Source organism: Calidris pugnax, unplaced genomic scaffold, assembly GCF_001431845.1.
Source record: "Calidris pugnax isolate Ruff unplaced genomic scaffold, ASM143184v1 scaffold27, whole genome shotgun sequence".
Taxonomy (NCBI): Eukaryota; Metazoa; Chordata; class Aves; order Charadriiformes; family Scolopacidae; genus Calidris; species Calidris pugnax.
Genome location: NW_015090893.1, coordinates 10,771,924 through 10,791,807, shown reverse-complemented (window position 1 = coordinate 10,791,807; position 19,884 = coordinate 10,771,924). Strand labels below are relative to the sequence as shown.

Here is a 19,884-nt window from a genome sequence, read left to right as displayed (position 1 = left end):
CCCCCAGTATGTGCTGGGAGACTGCATTAGGATTTAAAAGTAGGGCTGAAAGTTTTAGATCCAGACGAGTGGCTCTCCTTTCATTAGCAAATGCCTTTTATTTAACAATAAATATATAAATAAATAACAAATCCCTCCTTTTGGTGTTTCTGCCTCATATGCCTGTGTCACAGCCTTTTTTCCTTATAATTAATCAACCCATATCTTTCATACAGCTCTGCTTGTCAGCAGGGATTAAAGCCTGACCGTATTTAATCATCTTGTATTTCATAGAAGACTAACAATCTCCCTTTGCTTTCTCTTCCCTCCTTTCCCTTTCATTTCCTTGTCTTTTCTGGGTATGTAGCAGAGTGTCTGCTCTGACTGTCTGAAGTTTTTACACAGGGAGTGACAGGTATAAAATTCTTTTCTTGGCTCTTTTCTTCTGTGACCCGTGTAATTCCCTCATGAGATCATTTGCTGTGACATTTTGGGTGTACCGTGACCTACCCTGTTAGCACAGAGGTCCACCAGACACCAAGGCTGTAGGAGTGTGTATTGAATCATATTTTACCATGACTTTTTTTCTCTCAGCAAATACACTAAAGCTGGGAGCCAAGTGGGTTGAATAACTAGACCAATTATTATTTCACTTTCTGGGGCTAATTAGCAGTTTAAATTGTTTCTAATAAATGTGACCAACTTGCACACCACCTCGGATTCATTTTATTAATTTAGATATCTCATGAAAAGATGGGTCTCAACATTTGACCTACTCACAGAGATCCCCTCCATAATCAAAGGATGGAAACAGATCTTTGCTTTAGGCACAATACTTCTATTTTAAGGTATACATCTCAGTGGATCAGATGACTCAGAGCCTAGAAGAGCTTCTTCATCTCCATTGACTGTAAAGGATATTTAAATAACTTGTCCAAATAGAGATGTTTTCATTATAGATGTAGAGTGAGAAGAACACCATGATGGGTCTTAAGTCCTTGCCACATCTGCGGGATGGCTATTCATTTCTGCCCCACCATGGTGGGTGTGGGAGACCGATGAATGAGCTGAGCATGATCCCACCCTCCTGAATTTGGAGGAGCTCCAGGGGACCCCCCAGCTGGGTGCTGTGAAACACAGGGGTATGAACCTGAGGGATCGACACTCTGCAGGGGAAACGCTCAGTCTTCTCCTTTTGTTGCCATTTTCCCAGAGTATGGATTGCTAATTCTTCAGACTTCAGTCAAAACAGTCACTATCTTAATTTAATTAGACACCCTTTTTAGCGTGGGTGATGTCAGATATTGTAAGGTCTGTAGATCGAATGAATTGAATGTATTCCATTTCATTTCAATTTGTAGGTTAAGCATGTTGACCGAGGATAGCTTTTATATGGGAGATTGCCAAGAAATCCCAGGCACCATCGATGCAAACAGCCTTTTTCTCACCCCATACCAAATATCATGCCACTGAAAAGCTTTTGGTTTCTCCTGCTTTGCTGCACTGCTGGATGAAAACTGGAGGGGGAAAGGAAAGAGAGAGGGGAAGAGACTTAAAACAACAAAAAAAGCGAATTATTTTCATGTTCTAGGTAAATGTTTTCTTCCTGCAGGAGAAAGCCCTATTTATAACAGTTGCAGTGCTGAGAGAGGTCGTAGGAGGTTGCAGTGTAAAAACTTTGTGGATGCTGTTGAACCCTAGATAATTGTTTTTCTCCCCTCAGTTAAGACTTAACCTTTGCTAATTCTTTCTGTAGGAGAGAGCCTATTGTCTTTGGCCTCTTTTAAAATATGATGGTGGATGAAATGTTTGGTTACAGCCTTGGTAACAAAAGTTAAAAAGATAAATCACAACCATTGCTGAAAACTGGGTGATTTTCTTGGTTGACTCTGAAGTAGTTCAGTAGTGCAGTGTTAACAAAAAGAACAAACAGATCAAAAGACAATAAATAATATAATATTTGCTGATTTCTTGTAATTCTAACATGGACAACTTTCAGGTCAGCAGACTGAAAATCCATGCCTAAAAGCAACCGAGGAGCTCTTAAATGGAATTAGCACATGCAGGAATCCCAGGGACAAATGTTTGGTTTGTATTGTATGGATTGTCAAACTAATGATCAGAACAGCATTTTTTGGCTAAAATCTTACTGATCAATACAGTACACTTCATTTTCGTTCCAGAGCTGAACTGAATGCATGTTTATATTTTATGAGAAATAGCAAAACCAGCAGGTTAAGGTAAAAGCTAACCGTGGTACCAGAAGGTGGTGCTTTTTTACAGGGAGGATTTATGATGTTTATACCTCAGTTTATAAAACAAAGAGCACAAGCAGTGGTTTTTTTTACGCATATTTGCAACAAAAAAAAAAGAGCTAGAAAGATGTAAAATAAGAATTAGGAAAAGATAAATGCAGGCATCACTTAATTGAGAAAATGAATTCTACAAGCGGAGTGATACAGAAAGGAAACATCCATTACTGAGGAAGGGCCATTGAGGCAAAGGACATTTGTCATCTCAAGTGACAATTAGATGAGTTTTCAAACAGAGCAGGGCAAAGGAGGTAAAAATATGTGAGAGAAGAAAATGAGGCAAGAACTGAAGGAATACAGAGCAGGCTTTTGCAGGTCTCTTGGCCCAATTTATGCTTTCACGCCTTTCTTAGCATACAGACATCCCTGAAATGAAGAGCCTGTTTTGCTCTTATTATTGTACAGCCCTGCAAGCACCATGCTGGGTAAATCTGCTCAGCAGCAGAACCTGAAACCAGCTGTGGGACCTGGCAGAAGGTGGTTCAGCAGCCAAAAAGTCTACTATGTTGGATAGGCTTGTTCCCTGCCCGCTTCCCCGCAGGCTCTGAAGGAGGTGGCAGCAGCCGAGCAGTGGTTTCCTCCCACCAGAACAGGTTGCTCAAAGCCCCATCCAGCCTGGCCTTGAACACCTCCAGGGATGGGGCGGCCACAGCTTCTGTGGACAGCAGCCGAGCAGTGGTTTCCTCCCACCAGAACAGGTTGCTCAAAGCCCCATCCAGCCTGGCCTTGAACACCTCCAGAGATGGGGCGGCCACAGCTTCTGGGAACAACCTGTTCCAGTGTCTCACTACTCACACACTAAAGAATTTCTTCCTAATATCTAACATAAATCTCCCCTCTTTCAATTAAAACCATTACCCCTCATCCTATTGCTACACTCCCTGACAAAGAGTCCCTCTCCAACTCTCCTCTAGGCCCCCTTTAAGTACTGGAAGGGGTCTCTCCAGAGCTGCCTCTTCTGCAGGCTGAGAGAAGGCACTTCTCCATTTCTCTACGGCTAGATGGCAAAGGGTAGCCCACAGCAGAAATTTCCAGCAGTTTCTTTGCACAGGGCTTCTGTCCTGGGTATCCTCTAATTTTTGTTCAGGAAGAGAAATTCAAACCCAAGTTCAGTAGGAGGATGGGAGGTGTCAGCCGGGCTTGTGTTTCAGCTCAGCTCCCTTGAAGAGCATCTTAGTGGTGATCAAACCTGAGCCAGGTACTGGGACATCGTGGTTAAGCTGTGTGTGTGTCATTGATGGGGACGGGGAACATCTGTGTTCCCCAGGCATGCACTCATGCCTTGAGTTACCCTCAGTCCTCAATAGGTACCAGTAGATGAAAATGAATCTTTAGATACTCTACAGAAAATCAAGCAGGGGCATCACCTCATCAGGCTGTTTCAAGTTCTGGAAATTTAGTCTGTTTTGAAGATTTTATTGAGACTTAGAAGCAGAAGCAAATTCATTCAAGATTAATGTCAGCATATTTGACTGACTTGAGCATATTTGTTAGAGCTTGCATCTTGTTCTTGGTGGTTTTGGGGTGTTTTTTTAAGTGTTGGATGAGTAAACTGTTAATGGTGCATTTGTTTCTAACACCCTTTCAACTGGCAAAGTCTGGCAGAAACTGAATGCTCTGCAGGACAAGTGGCTGTTCAGTCACAGGTCAAGTAGGGTTTTGAACTCCAAAAGCTGAGTGATCTTGCATCAAATATCGTGGCTGTGGTTTTGATCCAGCTTCTAGGAACCCTGCACCTCTGATTAGCACTATAAAAGAGACAGGAAAGTCAAAACTTCTGTAGTTTTACAAAAAATGAAATTTGGCCCAACTCAACATGGCTCAGTTCCAGCCCTTGAGGCTGGACACTTACAAACCGTATAAACTTTTTGGGACTGTAAACCATGGACTTTCCCCATATTTTGGGATTATTATACTTAAAATTTTCGCTTGTGAAATGCTAGAAAATTTGAGTTATTTAATATTTAGTTCTTTGTCCTTTTCTTTTATTCTACCTATCTTATTAAAAAATAACAAAGAACCCTAAATCACAAAAAAACTACACCAAAAACAGTAGGAGATGTTCAGACTTGAAGTCAGCACCTGCAAACTATGATTGCATTGTACCGAAAGGTTACAGGAAAGACCTGTGAGGTGATGCTAGATGGAAACATTTCCATTTTTCTGGCAAGTGAACAACGTCAGGGTCTCTTCTCTAACAACTCTAAGAAAAAATAATAAAAATCTTTTTGAGCTGTTAGGCTGGAATCAGTCTTCTTTCTGTGATACACACCAGAGGTAAAGATTTTATGGTCTGCGGCTCTGCTGTTTCAATCATGTTTATACATCATTTATTTCAAATTAGTGAGACTTAGTAGGAGTCCAGAAATTTGCATCTGCTCCAGCATCAGGGCCAGCGTAGGCGAAAATGGAGCAAAAGCACAAGGACTACTAAGGATCCATATAGTATTGGTTATATGAACAGTAATGTTCAGTAATGAACACATTACTGTGTTCAGGAACACTGTTAGCCCCCATTTTCTCTTAACCAAACGGACTGTATGGCAAGACGGACAGTCGGAGTGTGTTAACGTGGAAGCTGCTTTAATTTGGGGCAGTCAGGAGAGTATTTTTGGCTGCTGTGGGTTCTTGTAGCTGCCTGGAGCTGTGCTGGTTACACCACCCAGTGATCTGCTTACTGGCATTCTGTGTCATGCCAGGAGCCGCCTGAGCAATATGTTAATTATACATTCATGTGCATTTCTGATTCAGATTAGCACACGAGCTTAATCTTTGAGTTTGGTTATGAAATTTGCTAGATGAAATATTGCTTGCGTTCTTTCTATTCATGAAAACCCACGTGTAATCCCCGTGTCCTAAGTACCTCTCCTGATTACCTGCCGCATCCGCAAGCGCTACTTACAGAATTATTTTGCCTCGTTAAAGTTTTATTTTGTATTTCTTCTAATTGGCAGTGTAGCTCTTTTAAAAGTTGCAAACCCCTTGGTGGATATTCCATTTTAATCCTTTTTGCCATCCCCTCGCGTGTGCCAGATCGCCTGTTTTACAAACCCATTACCAGTTTCTGTACAGACACAACTGTTCGCTGGGGCTGGCCCGGGCTTCCGTATGGTGCACATTAATCACAATTCTGCTATGTAAACAAGAACTTGTATTTCATGCTGCATACAGTTGCCCAGCTTAGGCTGAATGAAAGATTTCATTTTAGTAAGTCGTATAAACACACCTGAGACTCTGAAAACAATGCAACGTGATTCCGCCTTCTACAGAATACATCAGCTTGCTAATTAAAAGTCTGTTCTCATGGTTGATGATCATTACTTTTTATAAAGCCCTGGAATGCTATTAAGCAGGTCTGGAATGGTGGTGTGTGGTTTATTGTTTTTTTTTAAATTGTTTCCTGCCTATTTTTGCTGTGATTTCATTGTGTTGAAGAGTCACTCTTTGCTTCTCAGTTATGGTTTTCATAGAGTAAATCTGCAAGTATTGTTTATAGTTGAAATGTTCTCAATTGTATATTTTTTTGAACAGCTTGGATTTAATAGCTGTTTTATGTTTGGAATAAACAAGTGAAAAAAAATAAGTAAAGGGCCGTGAATCAACAAAAGGAAAGTGAAAAAAAGTCCTTAGAGAAATAAGTAACAAAACTGTACAGCTTCTAACCCAGAAAATCCGTCACTCCCTTTGTCCATGTGTATGTTCCTGTTATTATTTTGCTTCGATTCTCGTGTACTTCAGGGACTCTTGTCATACTAACTCTAGGTAGGAGCTATCAATAGAGCTATTTCTAGGCAGAAGAAACAGAGCCCGTTTCAAGTATTCACCTTTTTTTTTTCTTTTTTTTCCGTACAATATTGCAAATAGATAAGCTGTAACATGTTACTTGGGCATCGAGTTATCCAGATTTAAGAAAAGCTGGGTATTAGTATAGATTAAAAGAACATCTAGGGTTGCAAAAGCAAAGACTTAATACTTGTAGAGCAACCTAGAAAATTGAAAAGGATAGAAATATTCCATTTGTAGAGAATTACATATTCGTTTACACTGGAACTTATGAAGAGGCTTTCCCATGAAGTTGTCTTTAGCATCTCCTCCACCCTCTTCTGCACCATGTGTGTTACGTTGTTAATTGAGGTGCTAATGTCCTTGCTTGGTCAAGCACATCTGCAACCTTCAGTGCACAACCTGCTTTTGTTGGAATACATGTATTGGCCAAGCTCTTGGCTGTAAAGTCAGAGAAAAAGTAGATTAAACTCAGTGCTGTCCTTTTGGATTAATAATGTTATAAGAGCACGAAGCGCCCTCAATTATTACTGATGCAGGTGGTGCAGTGGTATCACCTAGAGGTCCATCCTCTGATGCACGGCAGCATGAAGAGTCCAAACATGGCACAAATGACAGGAATGTGCTGTTGCAAGGAAGGGAGAGCACTGTAGTATAAAAGACACAATGACTTAAGAGATAATTATGAATGAACACCAGCTAAGAATTCTGCATACGTGAATACACAACATCTGATGTGTCTTTCTGTACTGGTATCTTATATACGATTTGTGGTGACCAAGGGAGACTCCTTTCTACTGTATTCTCAACCTTTCCCCCTACCCTCCACCCCCTTCACTTTTAGCAATTCTTAAGTGCAAGCATACAAAAAACATTGTTCTGATCAATAGTTTTTTATGGCAAAATCCATAAAACAAAACAGTCCCTTTATGCAACTCAGAACAAATAATTTCGACAACAAGCCCTGACACAACTTCTGTTGAAGCTTGGCTGGAGGACGATGCTCTGACATGCAAAGTGGAGTTGTCTTGCATTGACATTTAAATATAGTAATAGGAGTAGATGGTTGAGAGCCCAAAACGAAGCGAGAGCCACTAGCGACTAACTTGCTGGCAGAAGAGCTGATGGGAAGGACTGCAGTGATTGCAAATGAGGCCTGTCCAGGAGGTAATGCTATTAGTGTTTCCTAAGAGCAAACTACGTTGCAGAAATCAAACGAAGCCTGGAGTGAGATGGAGGTGGGGGGGGAATCCCATAATTCCTCCAGTTTTGTCTAATAAGAGCTTTATCATTTTCAGCTGTGGGTTTTGGGGTTGTTTTTTTTTCCAGCCTTGTGCTGGGGGTGTTTGAGAGTTATTATGAGATTTGAAAGAATGCTGAGTTTTTGATCTTGTCACGACTGAAAGTACTTTATAAATGTCAGAGTTGGTGCATGAAAATCTGGGACGCCGCTCGGCTGCTTCGCTTGCGAGAGCTTGGCTAATGAGGCCACAAGAGAGCAGGCTGCCGAGCAGCCCGGCGTGGTGGCCCTGCCTTGGCAAGCCCCACGCTTCAACACCCCTTCCAGAAAGGGAGGAGACACCTCATATGTAATGGTAAACAAATTGGCAGCCTTAAATAATATTGTTTTTTGTGCTCCTTTGGAGTGTTAACACGGGGGTAAACAAATTGGCAGCCTTAAATAATATTTTTTTTTTTGCGCTCCTGTCATACTTGGGAGTGTTAACACGGATGGAGGTTTTGTGTTGGGTAGCACAGTTGTGGTTACCCCTTCCCAACCTGATTCTCAGGATGGGGGGCAGATGTGTTGGGGGCTTGGTAGACTAAGGTCGTGTGTGGATGGTAGGACCCATCTGCTGCACCCAAACCTCATCAGAGCAGGGTGGGATGATGAGAGCAAGGCATCTGGAAGGGGCCACTCAGGGACTGAGGCTGTGGCAAAAGGTTTGCTAGCTTTGTGAAGGTTTTTAATCCAAAATAAGCGAAGTAAGTAATGTTGTGTGAGGAGTATCTCTCACAAAGGTCAAGTGCCTAAAGTGAGATGGGACATGGTAAGTCTTTCTGGACAACTTCTTTGAAGTTTCATAAACGTGCAACTTTTTAAACCCTCACCAAGGAGCGTGCTTTTTAAAGAACAATAATTAAAATCTTCACAGTCTATTTAAGAGGAACAGGAGAGTTGTTACAGGAGATCCCACCAGCTACCATTCACGTGCCTGAATAATTAGTGGATTCTGACAAAATTATTTTGTGAAGATACTGAGCAAGGACAGTACCTTTTTCCTGGTATACCCTAGGTATGTATTGGTGACTAGTTTCTTCTTTACAACCTACAACTTTGAAAGTGGCAATCAGCGTCCTGGTTCAACAGCACACAGAAGCCCAAGTCTTGGCAGATAAATAATTTCCGAGTTCAAGACTGCATGTGTGCTTTAATTTATCTGTATAAAAGGTTTTGGACTGAGTTGTGATCAGTGATGACACCAGTGTAGTGCAGACAGGGTGCTTGCTACCTGAACTGGATGACACCAGTGTAGTGCAGACAGGGTGCTACCTGAACCCCTGTGTTGCCTTCCTCCGCCAACGTCTGTCTCTACTGATCTTGAGAAGCTCAGAATCAAAAAACTGCTTGAAGGGAGAATGAAGGGACCTATGATAACGCAATTCAGATGTACAAGTTAGGATATGAGTTTTCAAATGCCACTTTTTCCTGCCTAGAAATTGGGTGCTCGGTTTCCTCAGGGGTTTTGGACGTGGTAGAGGTAAAACAGAAACCGTGCTAATGGTGTAGTAGAAAACTCCATTAACTAAGCAGTATTTTCCCTGAGAGACTTTCCAAAGTGCTTGCTGTGCCAGGCATAGGTGTTTTTTAGACAGGAGGTTTGCTCTAGGAGACAGCAACACAAATGGATTCGTGGCTCCCAAGCAGGAACTTGTGAACATGACATTGGTTGTGTAAGATTTTTGGTAGATCCATTAAAATGTTTGCAGATCACACCTGAAGACAAGAATGTGCAAATCCCAGTGAACTGCTCTGGAATCCCTAGAGGACCAGGAATCTGGGGAGACTAATGGGATTCAGTCACTCTGGCCCTTTCTCCTATGTCTCTCACAGTAAAGGAGCATACAAACAATGATTTGGAATTTATTTTGACTACAAAATGAATCTTTGATCCCGAGGCAATAAACAGTAAAAGAGCAAGCAGTGAAGAATCAAATATTACCGGAGCTCAAGTTAAAACAAAACCTGAGATTTCTAGTGGGAATTTTGTCTGGCTTTTCAGAAGCAGAATCTCAGAAGCATCAAACACTTTCAGTGTGATATTTTTAACAATTACACGTCCAAATATGCGCAATTACCGACAGTAGGATTTTTGTCAGGAATGACTGCACCAAGTTTAATTTAATGTACTCAGCCTTGTAATTGTTTTTTTTTAATCTTGCTGTGCCAATGACAGCGTTTTTTTTCTGCACAGGTTTTATGTTTTATGTCCTCTACATATCACACATTTAAGACAGTTTTGTTTTGCAACATCCCTGAAAAGCTGGCTTATTAGCAAGGCAGTCCATGCCAGATTATTTTAATATTGATAGACTGTATCAACAGTTGGGATAAAGATGCGTTCCTCGTGCTGTTTTGTTAAGGTTTAGTGGGACTATATCACAAAACATTGCTTTGCTTGGAAATTGATTTGAAAGGATCCATCTACGATAAGATTACTTGTTTAGAGAAAGCGCTTCTTGTATTCTGAAGATTTTGGTGGCTTTTGCTTGCGGTTTGGGTGCCTGAATGATACCAGGCAAACCTGAAGTGCCTCAGTGCTCTACTTTGCAAACTGGGATTTTTCAAAGGATATTTTCATCTTCGCTTCCTAAAGCTTGGTCTTTGTCATAAATAGGAGATAAGAAAGCAAACTTGAATTTAGAATTACAATTTTCTGTGCAACATAACCAAGAGCTGCTAGACCCTCTGGTGACAAATGACGCCGGTATCTACTTGTTCTTTCTCATTCTTTTCAGGCTGCAGATAATTATAAGGGCTAGTCCTGCAGACAGGTTTGTGGTTTGTTTGTTTTTTTGCTTTCTTTGCACTGAAACGCTTCCATGTGCATTCAGGATATTACTTATTCTATTCTGGCACTTTTAATATGAGACTTGCCAGATCTTTATCCTGGGCTTGATAAATGGTTACCTATGGGATGCGAACAGACAGTGTGCCACGTTTCTGTGTTTGGCACCTCTCAGACGCTCGCATCTGGACCTCCAGCAGTTTATATTCACTTTTAGGGGATTTCAGGAAGTAGTAAAACCAAGGCTTTTGTCAGGAGTTTAAATACAATCCTGTGCTCTGCACTGTCTTTGGAAGTTTTGTAGGGTTCTGTCAGGCAAATCAGGTTGATCGCGTCTGACTATGAATTCTTTTATAGAACAGATTACTGGGTATTTCAGCGTGTAGCATGTTACAGGGCTTGAAGTTAGCTGACTAATGATCTGCATAATCATATCTATATGCCTTTAGCAGAGATACAACCATATACCTTTAGCTTGAATTACTCAATATATAACTCTCTGTATTCTCAGTCTCTTAAAAAAAGTTACATTCCCTGTGATAAAAAATTCAATAGCTCCTTCTGGAATCTGGAATAAGAAATATTGTTGGACATACCTTGTAGTCTGTGTTTCAGAATTTAGAAGAAGTCTAGCTCATTGTCTTTCATCCTATATGTCAGGCCTCTGACATTATTTCTTTATGTCTCCTGGCAAGTATTTAACATTCAAGAAGGCTTATATGCCATGGGAAAGAAAGAAGAAAGAACAAGAGAAAAAGGCAATCACAGTGACACGGGTTAAACTAATAGAGGCTAAGGTTTAAAAAAGGTGTGGAAGTGTATTTACACTTCCCATGTGCTAATGATTCTTGCCTGGACGGTGGCCTGTTGAATCAATATTGCTGTTTTTCAGCAGGTTTCCCCGGTGCCACCCCTGGAGGCCCCAAGCGCTGCATTCCTGTGCACATCACTTGTGACAGGGGCAGCTCCAGAACTTTATACTTCTGGGTGGAAATGGAAAACCCAGTATACCTGCTTCTGCTCTGCTTCATCCCTACCTAGCAGCTGTCTGGTTATACTCTTATAAATTGTGGAAACTCCATGTTTGCAAACTGGTAGCCCAGGGATGACAAACCCGACCAAGGGACTGCTCCTTCCTGCAGCTTTGGGTAGAGATGCAGCTGAGATGGGCAAAAAGATGCTTGCCCTTGCCTGTGAAGAACTCAAGCCTTGCCCCCTGGGTCTTCTTGCAGGCTCTTTTTTAAACACTTAGGGTTTTTATACTGTAGCCCCCTGGAGTAATTTGCTGTGTTCCCTATTTTCCCTCTACAGCAAACAGGACAACATGCTTCCTTGGAGCACAGACACTGAAGTTATCCACTCTCCTTGACCTAGTAGCTTCTCACTGTAAGTCTTGTTTGTGGATGGTGGAATTCATATCTACACAGAGAAATACAGATTAGTGTGTTTGATCCTTGGCTGGAGGTGTATTTGGAAGACTAGTCTTGAACAGCAGAACCTGTTAGATTTAAGTACGCTGACATGACAGTGGGAGAAGCTTTCCTGCATCTTTAGGAGATGGTTTGCCCAGCTGGGCTTTTAAAAATTGTTTTCTTGTGGTTTTGGCAGAAGAAAAATGTTTTTGTCAAAGAAAAGTGAGTTTCATGGTCTCATTTTGAGTCCTAAATAAATATAGACAGTGTCCAACTTCAGTAATTTCTTCAGTGTATGTTGACTTTATTCTTTAGTTGTTAATGGACAGAATTTTTCAAAGCAATGTGAGATCGTGTGTTTTGATTGATTATATCCAGTAGAAGTACTTGCTCTCAGAGGGCAGGCAGAAGTTCCCAAACCATTTGATATTCTGGTACCAGTTAGTATTTAGCTGTTACCAGTTAGTTACTGAGTGTCATTGGCAGAAGGGTGCAAGACCCTCAGTCTTTAACACCTGGATATAAAAGTCTCCAAGAAACACATGCGGCACTTTTTCTAAGCAGTAGGTCCATCCCCCCAGTGTGTATTTCTGTGTGAATTATAACTGAAATCTAGGAACTGGCCGATGCTTTGCTACCTGCCGTTGACAGCTTTTGGCTTTTTCGGAAATATTTTAGCTTCACGCATAGCGTAGCTGTCGGTGTGATTCAGAGCCTTTGGAAGCAGAGCTTCCTCTTGTATTTGTTATTTGCTTAGCAAAGCTTAGACTTTATGGCTATGTATTTCAGAATCTTTTATGCCAGGGAATCATTTATATTTCAGAGATACGGGAAGGCACCTTGGAGCTTGCTACATGTCTTGATTGTTTTTTAACCTTAGCCCAGTGTGATATCCTCTCTAAAGAATATTCTCACGTAATCCTGCAGGGAAGAATAAAGGTAACACGGTTGCCTGGCATTAATTCTGTAAATCAGAAGTATATAATGACAAGTCTGAGAAGCGTACTAAAAATAAGACAAGCTTGTTTCTGAACACTAAATGCCATTAAGCTTTGCTTTGAATTCTGACATCCGTCTAAAATCTGTACCCATGACCCACAGTTGTGTGGCGGGGGGCTGTTTGCTGGTTTTGTACTTCAGAGGAGCTGACTTGACTTTATGTACTAGTTCAGATTCCGTTCTCCCTGGAGGAGTTCCTTGGCCAGGCTGTAGGAAGATGTTTCTGAGAATCCAAAGAGAAATAATGTGAAAAACATGGCCAGTGCTGCTTCAGGGGCATTTCTTTCCCTGGGAGAAAAGCAAGGACTGGGGAGGGAAGATGGCCCGTTTCATGTGACTGCTAACAGGAGGGTGACATTTTCACAAGGAGGAAAGCTGGAAGCAGCCTGACCTCCTTCTCAAGCCCCACTGATGTGGGACAAGTGTGGTTGTGAAGTAATTAGTGAATATTCCTAGAGAAAAGATTAGCAGTGGGGCTTTCTGAAGGATTTTGGAAGCCCTGTGTACAGTTTCTCCTGCTGGTGTCCTTCTGGAGGTCTTTCTCAGAGTCTGTATCACCTTGGCAGGTACAAAGATGTTTCAGAGACACGGTATGTCCATCCCCATCTGGGTCAGGCTGCTCATCTGAGCCTACGCAGGGCAGTTGTGGTGGGAACTGGGTGTTCTCCCTGGGTGCTAGAGAGGAGGGTAGGGAGACATCCCTGGGGACAGGGGCATCAGAGATGCTGGGTGTAGGGATTTGGACTCTGCATTCCGTCGTACCTTAAGGTACTGCCATTTGCCTAGTTGCGGGGGGGGACCCAAATGCCTGATTTATGACTGCATTAGTGGTGTTTGATGCCTATTTACATTCACAGGCTCTGAGGATAAAATATTTGCATTTATAGCTTTTAAAAAATTTGGAATGACGGATATGTGAAAATGCCCCAGAATCCCTTAAGATGTGAGGGGCTCATCATACATTAAAATAAAGGTCCTGCAGTTGCTGAAATGGTGACTAGGTGTTCGATTCAAGGCACTGGGGCTTTCTTCTCCTGCTGCGCAATGCAAAACCAGCCCAAAGCAATGTATTCCCTGGCAGCTCTGATAAAGACCACGCGTGGTCCTGCTGTATTGCAGCAGCCCCAAGAAAACATAATGCACAAACAGATTCAGAACTTGGTATGGACAGTGGATGGTGGTTGCCTCAGGGCTTCTGGCAGCCAGAAAGGCAGAGAGGTGGGGACAACATCTGCTTCAAAAACCTGCAATAAATATGTTGAGTTTGGATGCAGCTGTGTGGGCAGACTGAACGTGAGGAGGGGGTCAGTCTGGCCAGACATGGTTTGCGTCTAGAAACTGCCTGGGAATGATCACATGAAGCATCTCAGTGTCAGATGGGAAGTTATACAGATATATAGAAATATATATATATATATGTAAAAACCATCTTGCTTTTTTCCTCTTTGACGTGAGTGTTGAAGTGTCGTAAGTCCGTGGCCATTCTGAGACAAGAAAGCAAGAAAATGATCAAAGCAGTTGCTGGAAGTGATAATAACATAGTATGGTCCTGACAAATCAATGCTGAATAAAGTGATAAGCTTCAGACTGTTCTGGGAGGAGAGCTGCCCCAGCAAGCCTCAAAGGCAGGCTGGCTAATTTAACCATGAACCTAATCAACTGGCTCTTTTTAATTACCACGCAAGGAGTGACTGTCTAAGAACTGCTTCTTAAGCTTGTATCTATCTCTTTTGGCAACTGGTCTCTGGAGCTTGGTGGAATAAAACCTGGAGGCACGGTTGGCTCATTGGGACAGACCAACCTCTGACCTATATGTTCTTAATTTACACATAAGCATAATTAGAACATGGACGTAAACAATGGATTGCATTAATTCCTCTAGGAAATTGGGTAGAAAATGCCAAGCGTTGAGCGGTTTCCACCCATGCTGCAGGAGAGGGGCTTGCTGAGAGAACAGCTCATGGTGTGGAGCTTTTAATTGCCACCCAGAGCTGATGATTCATAGATTTCTCTCTTTCCACTCCCTTTTCCTCAGCAGATCCTGGATGTCCTGTTGACAACTGAAGCCCAACAGCTCAAACCCCGAACTCTTTATCTGTCCTTCAAAATCCTCCCATCCTCCATCTCTTCCCGTTAATGTTGACAGCTCCACCACCGCCCCGTGTCCCACAGACTCACAACTGTGGTGTCACTTCTCGCTCCTCCCCCATCTCCAAGCTTTTGTGAAATGCTGCTGCTTTTCTGTGCAGCATCTCTTGAATGTATTTCTCTCCTTCATTTCTGCCACTGACACCAACTACAGCATCCATCTCTGTGGCTTTTCTGACGTGTTACATATGGAGAGACAATGCAAACTCAGGAGGGTCTACTACAATCTGTGTTTCCCTCCCCTTCCCACACTCTTGCCCACACCAGCATTTGCCATGGACTGGTGCTGGGTGGGGGGAGAAACAAACAGAGAGGAAATAGGGAACTGATGATAATTTCAGAGGAGCACAATACTCTTGCTGTTATTACAGAGGAACACAGGCTTTTGCATTAATCCAAACATGAGATTTCTTGGGTTCTTCGTGCTTTTGCTTCACTTCAATGACAGATGCTGCTAAGTTGGGGTTTTTATTAGCAGAATATAGGAGATAGTGAAATGTGAATTGCTCTTAGGCTGTTTAAACTTCACAAGTGGACATTGCTACCTGCAGGGGGAGGAATGGAAAGGTTTGTGTGAATGAATCAAGTAATCTTTGAGATATTTAAGTAATAAAATCAACCAGAAGTATTTCTGTCTTAAATGACACACATAAGGCATATTCAAATAGCTGTAGTATAGTCAAATCCCACCTTATTCCTTCAGCAGTGGGCTACCATACTTATGTCGAGGATTTCCCAGGGAGGAATATGCAGTCGTGCTCAGTGTAATGTACACAGAGGAAATATGCAGTGTTTCTGGGGTGCATTTATTTGCACCTCTTGGTCAACCATAATTTGCATAATGACAACCATATTACACTCTTGCATAGATTTTCATTAGATGGCAGCTGTTGTTTATTTAGAACTATCTAAATATATTTTTTTTTTTTTCATATAAAAGAGAGGCACAGAAATAAGCTCTCTGTGTTTCCTAGGGTTGCCAGGGTAGCAGTAGCAAAATATAGCAAATCAACAGTGAGATCTGCAAGAATGAATACAGACTATGCCCAGAGGCTATGGAAGGCACCAAGACATATTTCAGGCTTTATCAGGAATGAGGCAAACATTTGCACGGCCCTGAAATAGCTTCTGGCTTTGCAATGAACTGCCATAAAATGGCATAATTAAAAGTTACATTCTGTTTGAGCCTTTTCTAACACTCAGTAATCAAACACCATAATCAGAACGAATTATTGCATTTGGATTCTGCCATCCACTGAAAAAGATGCATTGCTTGGATTATAGCCTTATCTTGATTTATTAGGTCTAATTTCAGAGACTGGCACAAAAAGTGAGTCAGGTTCCCGAGGGACCTGTTGCGTAGAGGCAGTTGGTACCTTTAAGGTGCATGTGCTTTTTTTGGTATGCTTCCAGTTGTTTAGAACAAACTTCCAGGTTGTTTTTTAAATTACAGTGGAGCTTGCAGACAAGATGAAGGTTAAACGGAGGAAGGGTTGATCGGGACATAGATATGCACACTTCAGTGAGGTTGGCAGCTTCACCTCTGGTGTGACCTCCAGGGGCTATGAATGAAACCACAGGATTAGTAACAAGGCACACGCTGAGCTGCCGAGTCTCTAGTAACAAGACAGAGAAGTGGAAACAGCATTTCTATTCAGGGTATCAAAATCAGCCCTTGAAGCATAGCATTGCGGGTTGGTTGCAAATAATGGAGCTGCAAAATGATCTCTGTGCAGGAACGTACTGTTTGGCTGTGTTGCAAACTACTTTCCGTACGCACTTCAGCATACAGCTGGGATGTGATGACCATGAATTTATTTAGTTCGCTATAGGTGGAAGTTTTCTGCAAAATAGGCAAACAGAAAGAGAAATCTAAAGCCAAGAGTTTGAGGTAAAAATTATGCTTATGAGAAAAAGTAAGTTGTGCTTAGTCCAGCAAACTTTTAGGGTATCTGGTAAAGCATCAGTCCAACTCTGTCCTTGCTGAAGGGCACACTGTGACATAGACTGGCATTCGTCAGTATCCAGAAATTACCAGGAAGATGTAGACAGTAGTCTGTTTCCACGTGTTTTTTCAATACATGTGTGACATTCAAATTAAAATAAACCATTCAAAAAAGTGGAAAATATGCTGCGACTGTTGGAACTGTATGGGTGTAAGAGTCTACAGCAGGAAATACAAACAGTTGGCAAAATAAGCTTAGTGTTGGGCTGTGGCTGGTGATTTCATGATTGACAGTTGCTGGTGGTTTGAACAAAGATTACTTTTCCACCAAAGTCTGCCAGACCTTTGGGGGCGGTTTTCTTACTTGGTTCTGAATTTTCTATTCAGCTTGATTTTCATTTAAAACAGTCTGGAAAGCTAAATTCACAAGTCAAAACTTGAAACCGTAGGTCACATCCAAAGCACTGGGACTCCAGTAGAGAAGAGTGAGTTTCTGACGAGGACTGAGAACTTTCTATGGGTTGTCTTTCTCCATGATCCTCCCTCAGACCAAACCATGCCCTCAGTTTTCAGCTGTGCACTGTGGCTCGTGCTCCACGAGCAGAGGTGAGCGGCTGATCAGGTTAGCACAGGTTAATGATGTCCAGCATCTCAAAACGGGTAACTGCCTGACATTTGGCGGTGCCAGCTGTTTAGCTGGTGCCACTCTTTTATTTAGTTCTTTTTGCTGCCTTATCCAACCTGGTTTGGCAAGTTGAAGCCATGTGAGCCATTTTGAGGAGGTAAAGAGTAAACTTATTGAATGCTCTGCCCTGGGGGCTGCGATTTATTTGCCCCCAAGTGTTTGTTAAATGGAAAATTGCCTGACTCTTTTCACTGGGTATGATGCTTATCTCCTGCCAGGAGTTTGAATGCTGGGACTTGGCAAGCACACCCAGCTTCTTAAAATGTAGGCCTTGGAGGCAAAAGTTTTTTGAAACTAACAGGTGCCTCTGAACTTTGATTTAAACTTGTAACTGTCACCTGGGTTTTGACAGATGGGTAATGAAAGATCAAGACAAATGCTGGTAGGAGTCTTTTGAGATGTGCTGCTATTAGCATTTGCTCTGAGCACATTTTAAAGAGAACATAAGACTAACAATTTAATGTCTGTTAGTCATCTCACACTGGAGAACTCCTGCCAGAGGAGGTGAAATGTCTAACTCAAAATTCATGAGACAGGGGACTGGTAATAAGGAAGAAGCAAAGGGAGGCACCAAAAGACGAGCTATAGACCTGAACCTGGAAAAAAATAGAAATGAAGAGACAGATCAAGTCAAGAGTTCTTGGATGTGGGGCCACATCAGTCAAAGCTGTGTTTCCCGGGGTATGGGCTAGGATAAAACACCTGAAATGAAGTCTCTGCTGGATGCAGTATTAGCTACAGATGCGTGGGACATGGTGGAGGAAATAAGATGTTTCTTAGAGTGACTGTTAAAGTTGTCAGTTGGAGAGTGGTACAGAATAACCACCTGAAATGAAGTCTCTGCTGGATGCAGTATTAGCTACAGATGCGTGGGACATGGTGGAGGAAATAAGATGTTTCTTAGAGTGCCTGTTAAAGTTGTCAGTTGGAGACTGGTACAGAGTAATGCAGATAAGCTCCTTAAGTCACTCTTGGATGGCAGCTTAGTTGCACCTCTGCATACCTTGGATCTGGCTTTTACATATTCTTTAATATAATACTTCGACAAGGGCTCAGAGTGTGATATTTTAACATGCTCTGGTAGCCCCATATTCCATAAGTAATGAAGTGCCAGTGAAGTTGGAGGGATTGTCTTTTGAGCAGGGAGTCGCTCCAGAAAACCGGCTCTTCTCTTCTGTTGAATTTCATTGCATTTACCTTCTGCAGCACTGAGATGTCTCACGAGCTGCTAAACTCTGGCCCTAAGCAAGGCGAGCAATTTCTTTTTGTGCCAATCTGTGTGTATCCCCGATAACATAAATCTGCATGTGCCACAGTGTTCTGTGCCCAGGTGTGTGAGAGGGAACAAGCCGAGACATTTATACCGTTTCATACTCTCTGTTTTTCCCCTTGAAAAACCTGCACTGCCCCATTTCCACAGAATGGAAAGGAAGAGGCTGGGTCCTCAGTCCCCAGGAGAGCACACGTGCTCCTCCACTGAATCCCCTTTTTCCCTTCGATGAGCTTTTGTGCCTTTAAGAGGATCCAAAGCGAGAACAAGTTTAACTACAATTATTTTGCAAAAGATATAGGCTTTTCAGTTCATTTCTCCCTCGGTGTTTCCTGACAGTTATCAGTGTATTTCCTAACAGTGCGTCTCTCATAAAATAATAGATCAGTGTGTGAAAACCTTCAGACCCTGGGAGAAGTGTTGGAGGTCACAGGGTCACCTCTTTGGGACTATCAGCATAATTCAGAGCTAGTGACATCCACAGATTAATTGTCTTTTTATTGATTCTGAATTGACTTCCTTAATTAAGGAGAGTGCCACTCGGTTGCATGATTGGTTTTGCCATTTTCAAATTATTAAAACAAAAGCTCAGAAGTGAAATCCTATGCTGTGTATAGACCCTGCCTTGGAAAATGTTCTGAGGCATTTAACAGACTTCCCTGCCTACAGTTTAAATTTCTCTACGCAGTTTAGATTAATTGGTGTGATTATTTGGGTATATAATGCAGTAAGGACCGAGGACTTGCAGTGTCTGGGGCTGTAAAGGCAGCGAGGGCCCTGTCTGTATCTGATACTGATAGAGATGCTTTTCTTGGAGGAACCAAAATAACTGGCAACTTGGAGAAAAACGTTCCCTTTTCACATGGCTTGTCAATATGTTAAGTGCTCTGGAGACAGTGCTTTTGTGCTTCTGCAGACATTAAATCCTGTACATTTCATGGGCTGTGACAGTGCTGTTTTCAAATGTTTTAAGCATTGATTGTACTCGGGATGACGTATCTAATGGTGGAAGTGCCGCTGAAGGGATAATGCTGATGCTGGAAAGAAGAGGGTGAGGCATTTTCCTGGAGTACCAGCCTTCAGCCCTTCCCTCAGGCTGTTCTTTGTACGGATGCTTAGACCGCAGGGAGAACACAGGGATATGGGAAGATAAAATCTGTAGTTAAAATTTTTACCTTCCCTCAGGCTGTTCTTTGTACGGATGCTTAGACCGCAGGGAGAACACAGGGATATGGGAAGGGAAGATAAAATCCATAGTTAAATTTTTTTAAATTCCCACAT

At 42.1% G+C, this 19,884-nt stretch overlaps 1 protein-coding gene across 5 annotated transcripts in view; it reads left to right on the top strand.

The window, feature by feature from the left end:
• Nucleotides 1-19,884, top strand: part of SGCD (sarcoglycan delta) — a 346,594-nt gene that overhangs the window by 152,561 nt on the left and 174,149 nt on the right. For 2 of the 5 annotated variants that reach the window (XM_014948112.1, XM_014948110.1), the window contains exon 3: nucleotides 11,456-11,530. The exons of the other annotated variants lie outside the window; for them this stretch is intronic. The gene's annotated coding sequence lies outside the window, so the exon portion shown is untranslated. The remainder of the gene's footprint in view (nucleotides 1-11,455; nucleotides 11,531-19,884) is intronic. 5 annotated transcript variants of the gene reach the window in all.